We start from the raw sequence: 8,555 nt of genomic DNA on the forward strand, positions 1-8,555 counted from the left end.
TGTGAACTTACATATATAACTTTCTCTGCCAGTCCTTCTTAAAGTTCACTTACGAAGACAAGTGAATTTATATCTCACTTTCTCCACCAGTCTTTCCCATTGTTATGATGGCCGAATTGAAAGACGTGTGTATCACAGTTTACATTCCTCCTGTTGCCCGGGGCTTCACTGTTGTAGCCATAGCAATTCCTGTTGCTGTATTCTCAGAAAATGCGGATGTCCGTGAGGTGTGTTCAATCATAACATCTGTCAGATGGTGTAAATTTCATTCATTTTTATATTTTCTGGTGATGAACACACGATTCGCCTCCACAGGTGGTGATGAGGACATGACTCACTTCCACAGGTGGTCATGAGGACATGGCTCACTTCCACAGGTGGTGATGAGAACATGACTCACCTCCACGGGTGGTGATGAGGACATGACTCACATCCACAGGTAGTGATGAACACACGATTCACCTCCACAGGTGGTGATGAGTACACGATTCACCTCCACAGGTGGTGATGAGCACACAACTCACCTCCACAGGTGGTGAAGAGCACATAACTCACCTCCACAGGTGGTGAAGAGCACACAACTCATCTCCACAGGTGATGAAGAGCACACAACTCATCTCCACAGGTGGTGATGAACACACGACTCACCTCCACAGGTGGTGATGAACACACGACTCACCTCCACAGGTGGTGATGAACACACGACTCACCTCCACAGGTGGTGATGAGCACACGACTCACCTCCACAGGTGGTGATGAGCACACGACTCACCTCCACAGGTGGTGATGAGCACACGACTCACCTTGCAGGTAACACTAATCTCTCTCCAAATCTTTGTTTCCGCTCACACACACCTCATCAACTTCACGTCACAGTCTGAGCCCCACTCCTGCTCCTTGTTTGACAGTAAGTCCTTCTAGTGAAGGAGGCCTTGATGCCGGGGAAGATCTCTTGATCCAAGGAATTGGACCTACCCTAAATGTAGGACGACACCCTTGAGCCCACCACCCATAAACATAAAATAATAATAATAATAATAATAATAATAATAATAATAATAATAATAATAATAATAATAATAATAATAATAATAATAATTAATAATTGAAAGTAGAAACGCCAGATTTACGCCACTTTACCTCTGGAAAAAACAAAATGAAAGTGCCACTTTCTTGTGATTAAGACTGCCTCTTACCACTTAGTATTATCTACAAGGCTCTTTCCTCCGTCACGCTACAAGTTCCTGTCAAGTTCCAAAAATACATTTGTGAAAGTGACGGGTACTGATGTAGCTCTTAGAGTCACCTTCAGGGTCACTTCCAGGGTAACCTCCAGGGTCACTTCCAGGGTAACCTCCAGTGTCACTTCCAGGGTCATTTCCAGGGTCACCTTCAAGGTCACCTCATTTATATATATGCTTCTTCATTTATATATATGCTTCTGAACTCTCAGACAGCTTTCTTGTCATTATTACACTTACAAAAGGCCCGCAGGAGTCATGCAATTAATGAGGATTGGGAGATCAGGTTTAATCCACGAAAGACGCGCAGGTCCAATTCCTTGGATCAAGAGCCCCTCAACGGCATCATTGATGTACCCTCGACAACACCTGTTAAAGTTGTAAAGAAAGTGGATATATCCACCGAGGGAGTTCTTCCCCTTCCTCGAAACAATCCTCATTGTGTCCTGATTGTCCATGTGATGTATGACCCATTTGGGTTTAGTGCTTCCGGTTCATAATATAAAAATAATAATAATAATAATAACGTTTTTACTCAATCGTATCGTTTTTTAATCGTTGCTTGAAGTAAATCTGCACTCCCCTGGTGGAGTTTTATTCGTCAGGAAAGAGACCAAGTGTTTGCTGATGGCATTCTGTTCATCAGGAAAGAAACCAGGTGTTTTCTGACGCTAATTTTAGTAACATGACGACTGACTGAAACTTTTGATCACATAACTGAGGCCTTCCCCTGGCTTGCCTCATCACCTTCCATTACCTCTGACACTGAAGAAACACGTCTTGCCAGATTGGAGTCCTCCGATCGAGTCTCACTTCCTTGCTTCACCTCTAATAATTATTACTAATAATTAAGAGGTAGCATTAAACCCACATGGGCCGTGAGGATTCTGGAAAGGAAGGAACGTTCCAATTGCTTGGATTAAAAAATAAAAACTTTACCAGCACTCCCTTTGAAGAGGTTTCTCCGATTAATTATTCAGGACCAGTTTCACTACTTCGCAGACACGTAGAGAGCCAGTCATGTCTATTCTTAAAGCCGTGTATGAAATCTCCTTCGCCACTCATTCGTCGGGGAATTTGACAACTTGACACTCCTTGGATTACAGAAGAGTTACTTACCGTCTTTGGCATATATGAGTTTGTAAATTATATTTTTATATATTTTCGTCCGCGACACTCTCCTTCCAAACAGTTTGTGCCTGTCCACTGTTATGAACAGTGACGAGTTTATTCATAAGGAGAGTAGGATACAACTTAAGAGAAGTACTCTCTCTCTCTCTCTCTCTCATTTAACTTTCACCTTTGTGTCCTCCTTGCCTTCTCCTCTGAGCTCATTCAAAAATCATCCTTGAAACAGGATGGAGAAATTATGTAACGTAACAAGTACAGCGTAGAGGTACAACACACGATGGTAAAACTGGTGAACGGCTCTTAATCTAAGGATCTGCCCTCGACTTACAAGGATCAAACCTCATTGCATCCCATTCCCAGGCGTTGTATGACTCCTATGGGATAAACGTTTATCCATGATGATAATGATAATAATAATAATAATAATAATAATAATAATAATAATAATAATAATAATAATAATAATAATAATAATAATAATAATAATAATAATAATAATAATAATAATACTAATACCAGCAATATACAGCAGGTCATCTATTAATTAAGTTAATAGTTAATAGATATAAAACTGAGTGTTTTTATCACCTCCCTCAATTTAATTAAGTCAGAGCAAGTGATGTTTTACGAGTGTGTTGTTGTTTGCGTGTTTTTAGTCCCTCTCATCAAACGCAAATTAAAGGCTGTGAGAGTATTTTTTTTTTGTCGTCACACATTGTGAGATTGAATGTCTGAGGGAGTGGGTGTGTGCTGGCATAAGAGTGTGCGTGCATGAATGCATGTGAATTTGCACACATTCATCTTTTTTTCATATATACCTGCGTAATTACAAATGTACGTGCGTGTATATTATGAATGCGTACGCTGGATATATTTTTCCTCAGTGTATATACGCTGGTTTGGAAATAGGGTAGTTGATGAGTGGAACAGTCTACCTAGTTGGGTTATTGAGGCTAGGACTTTGGGTAGTTTCAAATTTAGGTTGGATAAGTACATGAGTGGGAGGGGTTGGATTTGAGAGGGACTTGCACATCGGAGCTTGTTTTTTGGGTGGCATTGAAAATTGGGTTGGTCAAATGTTTGTTAGTGGGATGAATTGTAAAGGACCTGCCTAGTATGGGCCAACAGGCCTGCTGCAGTGTTCCTCCTTTCTTATGTTCTTATGTTCTTATGAGAGTTTACTGTAATCCACATTTTAGAGATCAAACTATTTTTGACGGGTAATGTTCAGATTACACGCAGCCTCAATGACCCTCATGTAGTCGATAGGCCTGAAACCCATTTAAGCAACCTATGTGTGCGCGCATGAAACCGTATAGGTGACAGCATCAGTAGTTTTCTTGAGCATTACTCAGCACATGCTCGCCTCTGCTGTCACGAGCATTGCACTGTCACCTCACATGGCTAGGCAAGTCTTAATTCCCTAACAGAGGCGCTCAGTACCATTGTATCAGGAGAAAGCTATACTTATTAGTCCTAACAAAAACAACAACAAAAATACAATAATAATAATAATAATAATAATAATAATAATAATAATAATAATAATAATAATAATAATAATAAACCAGTGGAATAAATAATTTCGTGTCAAAAGAGCTTGCTTCATCCCCCCCCTTCCTCCTTTGATAATATTCGCTAAGTCTTGTATACAGTGGGAGAAAGTGTGTCGATGCCTTGTTCTCAGGAAGGCAAAAAAGCGTGAGGTGTGAGACGTAGAGGAAAAGAAAAGGAAAAGAATTGGAAAATAAGTGAACAGTGAAGAAGAGAAGGATGTGGGCGAGAGATGTGGTTTCAAGGGTATGACGTATATATATATATATATATATATATATATATATATATATATATATATATATATATATATATATATATATATATATATATATATATATATATATAGAGAGAGAGAGAGAGAGAGAGAGAGAGAGAGAGAGAGAGAGAGAGAGAGAGAGAGAGAGAGAGAGAGAGAGAGAGAGGAGAGAGTGGGGTCGGGGCAATGACTGGCTAAGTCAAGTAAAGTTAAACATGTATCTATCTCCACTCATACTAATGTGAGTCATAAAGATTACAAAATTTTCTTTAAGGAGTCCTCACAGCACCTCTCCGTCCATTCATGTCCAGTAATGCGTATCTGTGTCCTTGTCTCTAGTGATACCTGCTCGCAAGTGTTTAATAACATCGATCGTTGTCTAATTTATCCACCTGTGCATCAATGTTTAATAACATCTGTCCATCAAGTGTCTAGTAACATTTTTCTATCCACTCTGTAGAAAGTGTGTTGAACCTTCCCTATCCACAGCTAGTCCTTGGCATAATACTGTAGACTGACTCTTCCCCAAATATCTCCTAACCCCAAACTCTCTCAGCGCGACCCTCTCTCATTCATCAGCTGCCTAAGTTTCCAACCATCTATCATCTCCCACCCTAACCCCTCCATCGTCTTCAGTCTCTCCATCCCCAGCAATTCTCTTCACTCTTTTTTCTCTTATTCTATTTCTACACGTTTCTATAATGTCGTGAAATCATGTAGCAAAGATGTATTTTTGTCAACAGATATTTATTACATACCATCGGTAACAAAAATGAACGAAGGAGTAATTGTTGCTGTTGTTGTTATTGTAATGTTGCTTTTGTTGTTGTTGTTGTTATTGTAATGTTGCTTTTGTTGCTGTTGTTGTTATTGTAATGTTGCTTTTGTTGTTGTTGTTGTTACTGTAATGTTGCTTTTGTTGCTGTTGTTTGTTTCGTAGCTGTTTAACTTGTACCTGCGTTGTGTGCTGACCTTTTAGGACACATTAACATACATGGGTAATAAGCACAAGGTCACCTTTACTCTCGCTGAAGCCAACGGAAGCAATATATGGAGGGCACTGATAAATGAATAGAGAGAGAGAGAGAGAGAGAGAGAGAGAGAGAGAGAGAGAGCGCAGACAGTAAAATTAACAGGAGAAAGGCACAAGAAATTTTACAAGGATTGTAACTTTGCATTTACCCACCTTCACACACACACACACACACACACACACACACACACACACACACACACACACACACACACACACACACACACACACACACACACACACACACTCCACCCAAACACAAAAACATAGTCACATACACACAGTATTCTTCCCCTTCGCCACAACATTGACACACCGCGTTCTGTGGTCCATTACATCATCCCTCTCACTCCAGAACGTGTGTATAGTCGTCTCTCTCTCTCTCTCTCTTTCTCTCTCTGTTTTCCAGACTTAGCTTCTAGCCACACATCTTAATTTTAATGGGCTTGCCGATCCACCACCTCCTCCCCCCCTCTTTACAATATTCATGTGAGCACTGACAAGTGCTCATTACGCTTTAGTTATCCATCACTTTATAAAATATGACAGCTGACCTTCCAAGCCCATATGGAAACTAAAGGAACACTAACATTGTCCTGGGATGTCAAGGTACCTCAAAACCCTTTCAATGCTTGCTAGCATGCACTGCCATGTTATGTGGTTTCTTTTACGCCTCTGGCGGTGTGGTGGGTGCAATGATTAGCTTTTGGTGCAATACTAACTTGCTTTTGCACAGTTTTCCTTACTAGTTTATACTCGCTACTAGTTCATACTCCGTACTAGTTTATACTCCCTACTAGTTCATACTTCCTACTAGTTTATACTCTGTATCTAATCTTCCTCCACCCTAAGTTATCTGCAAGTATGTATTTGCTGGAAGGTGAACAAGAGCCGCGGGAGGCGAGAGAGACTTACTCTCCGCGAGTATATAGGTTGGTATATGAAAAGGGAAGAGAGAAGAAGACTGCGTTGGTGGAGGAGCGCTTTAAAGTGCGTGAAACGGCCATTAAATGGTGGGTGTAGGTGTGTGACCTGCTGAGTGAAAGTTACAGGCACTCAGGCACTGACTTTGAAAGTGACCGTGATGATTGTGGCAAAAATAAGTGAGGGTCATTACCTCATATATATATATATATATATATATATATATATATATATATATATATATATATATATATATATATATATATATATATATATATATATATATATATATATATATATATATATATATATATATATATATATATATATATGTCGTGCCGAATATGTAAAACTGGTCAATTAGCAAGAACTCATTTAAAATTAAGTCCTTTCTGAAATTTTCTCTTATACGTTTAAAGATATATTTTTTTCATTAATGTTAACGTAAAAATTTTTAATTTTGCTCCAAAAGTATCTTAGAAGACTTACCTAACCTTATTATAACAAGAGCAATTTATTTTAGCCTTACCCAACTTAATATATTTTAGATTTGTTTACAGTAATTTAATACTAAACAAACACAGTGAAATATATTTTTTTCGTTAGGTTCAGAATGATTTTGGCGAAATTATTGCATACACAAATTTTCGCTTGTCCTATATGGCAAGATGAGCGTTGCTATTTAAGCCAAGATCACAAGTTCTGCCTATTCGGCACGACATATATATATATATATATATATATATATATATATATATATATATATATATATATATATATATATATATATATATATATATATATATATATATATATATATATATATATATATATATATATATATATATATATATATATATATATTAAAATATATATATATATATATATATATATATATATATATATATATATATATATATATATATATATATATATATATATATTATATATAATATATATATATATATATATATATATATATAAAATATATATATATATATATATATAAAATATATAATATATATATATATATATATATATATATATATATATATATATATATATATATATATATATATATATATATATATATATATACTTGTATCCACGCATGGCGGAGTGAACATCATAACACGCCATTCATGACGAATTAAAAGATGTTTCCAGAGCAAGACTCGTATAATTATGACAACGTATCACTCCTACGAATAAAAGCTTAATCATTATGAGTTGGCAAAGCTTGTTTTTTCCTCTCACTGAGTGAAACGTGTTCACAGTAAAAGCCTGGCAGGCACCAGCTGGAGGACACAGGTTGCAAATGTTGCCCACCAACAGGTAGCTTTGAGCAATCCTCAGAACCACTGACATATTATGTATACACAGGTAGTGGTCCCTCCCAAGGATGGGGGGGGTACCTTTATGTTATGAGGAGCTCTTGATCCAAGGAACTGTAGCTGTCCTTCCTTTCTAGGAATCAAACCTGTTTACTTATCAATCCTCAACAGCTGCTCCTCACAATAATAATAATAATAATAATAATAATAATAATAATAATAATAATAATAATAATAATAATAATAATAATAATAATAATAATAATAATAATAATAATAACAGGTGGTCAGGAAAAGAGGTGGGTGTTTTCAGTGGATTTTTACGATTATTATAACGTGTGGGAAGCGCTTAACCCGTGAGGGTTACATAACACCTGTGTAATGGTAGGCAATCAGATTTGATCCGAGGAGGGGATGATGGGTAGCTCCAGCTCCTCAGACTTACAATATGGTGTCGGTAAATCAAATTGAGAATGCGCATTCGAGGAGGTCCCGGCCGGATCAATACGTACAGCCAGACACCGCCCCTCACACATACCCACGGGCATCGCGTCACTACCATACCCATACTTACCAAAGTAGAGATGACTTAGCTCACGGAATCAACGAGATGTGAGAGTATACGCCATTGCGAACGAAAAAAAAGGAGTAAGAGAAACGGGCTCTAAGTGCTAACCTTTCTCGTTGAGGGTGTGTGAGAGACTGTGTGTCTTCCACAAGGCTGGCTGGATTTATCCCAGCCCAGGCCAGTCCATGCAGCTGCCGCATACCACCTGCCTCTATTTACCGCTTCTCTTCGCTGTTCCAGCCTTCTGAAACATGCTTATTTTTCTAGTATCAATTTCCGTGTAGAATTTTACACCAGTGAGATTACATGTGGCGAAATTCAACTCTTGTTTGACCTTTTGGTTAGGTAACACCAGCGGTACAAGATCTTTACTGGTGACATGGCGGTGATATTGTCTGGTCTCTCACCACCTCTGATAATTGTTGCCATGTCATTTGGTTAATTGAGTTTAAAGCTTATCGACTACAAAAGGATTATTAAGGCTACCCAAAACCTGTCCACCGCCGGCCGA

General features: G+C 37.9%; 1 protein-coding gene across 1 annotated transcript in view; it reads right to left on the reverse strand.

Moving 5' to 3' along the window:
* LOC128695625 (uncharacterized) overlaps positions 1-8,298 on the reverse strand; it is an 18,813-nt gene extending 10,515 nt beyond the window's left edge. Inside the window, exon 1 of the mRNA XM_053786354.2 lies at positions 8,153-8,298. The gene's annotated coding sequence lies outside the window, so the exon portion shown is untranslated. The remainder of the gene's footprint in view (positions 1-8,152) is intronic.
* Between the last annotated feature and the right edge of the window lie 257 nt (positions 8,299-8,555).

This window comes from Cherax quadricarinatus, chromosome 42 (genome assembly GCF_038502225.1).
Source record: "Cherax quadricarinatus isolate ZL_2023a chromosome 42, ASM3850222v1, whole genome shotgun sequence".
NCBI lineage: Eukaryota > Metazoa > Arthropoda > Malacostraca > Decapoda > Parastacidae > Cherax > Cherax quadricarinatus.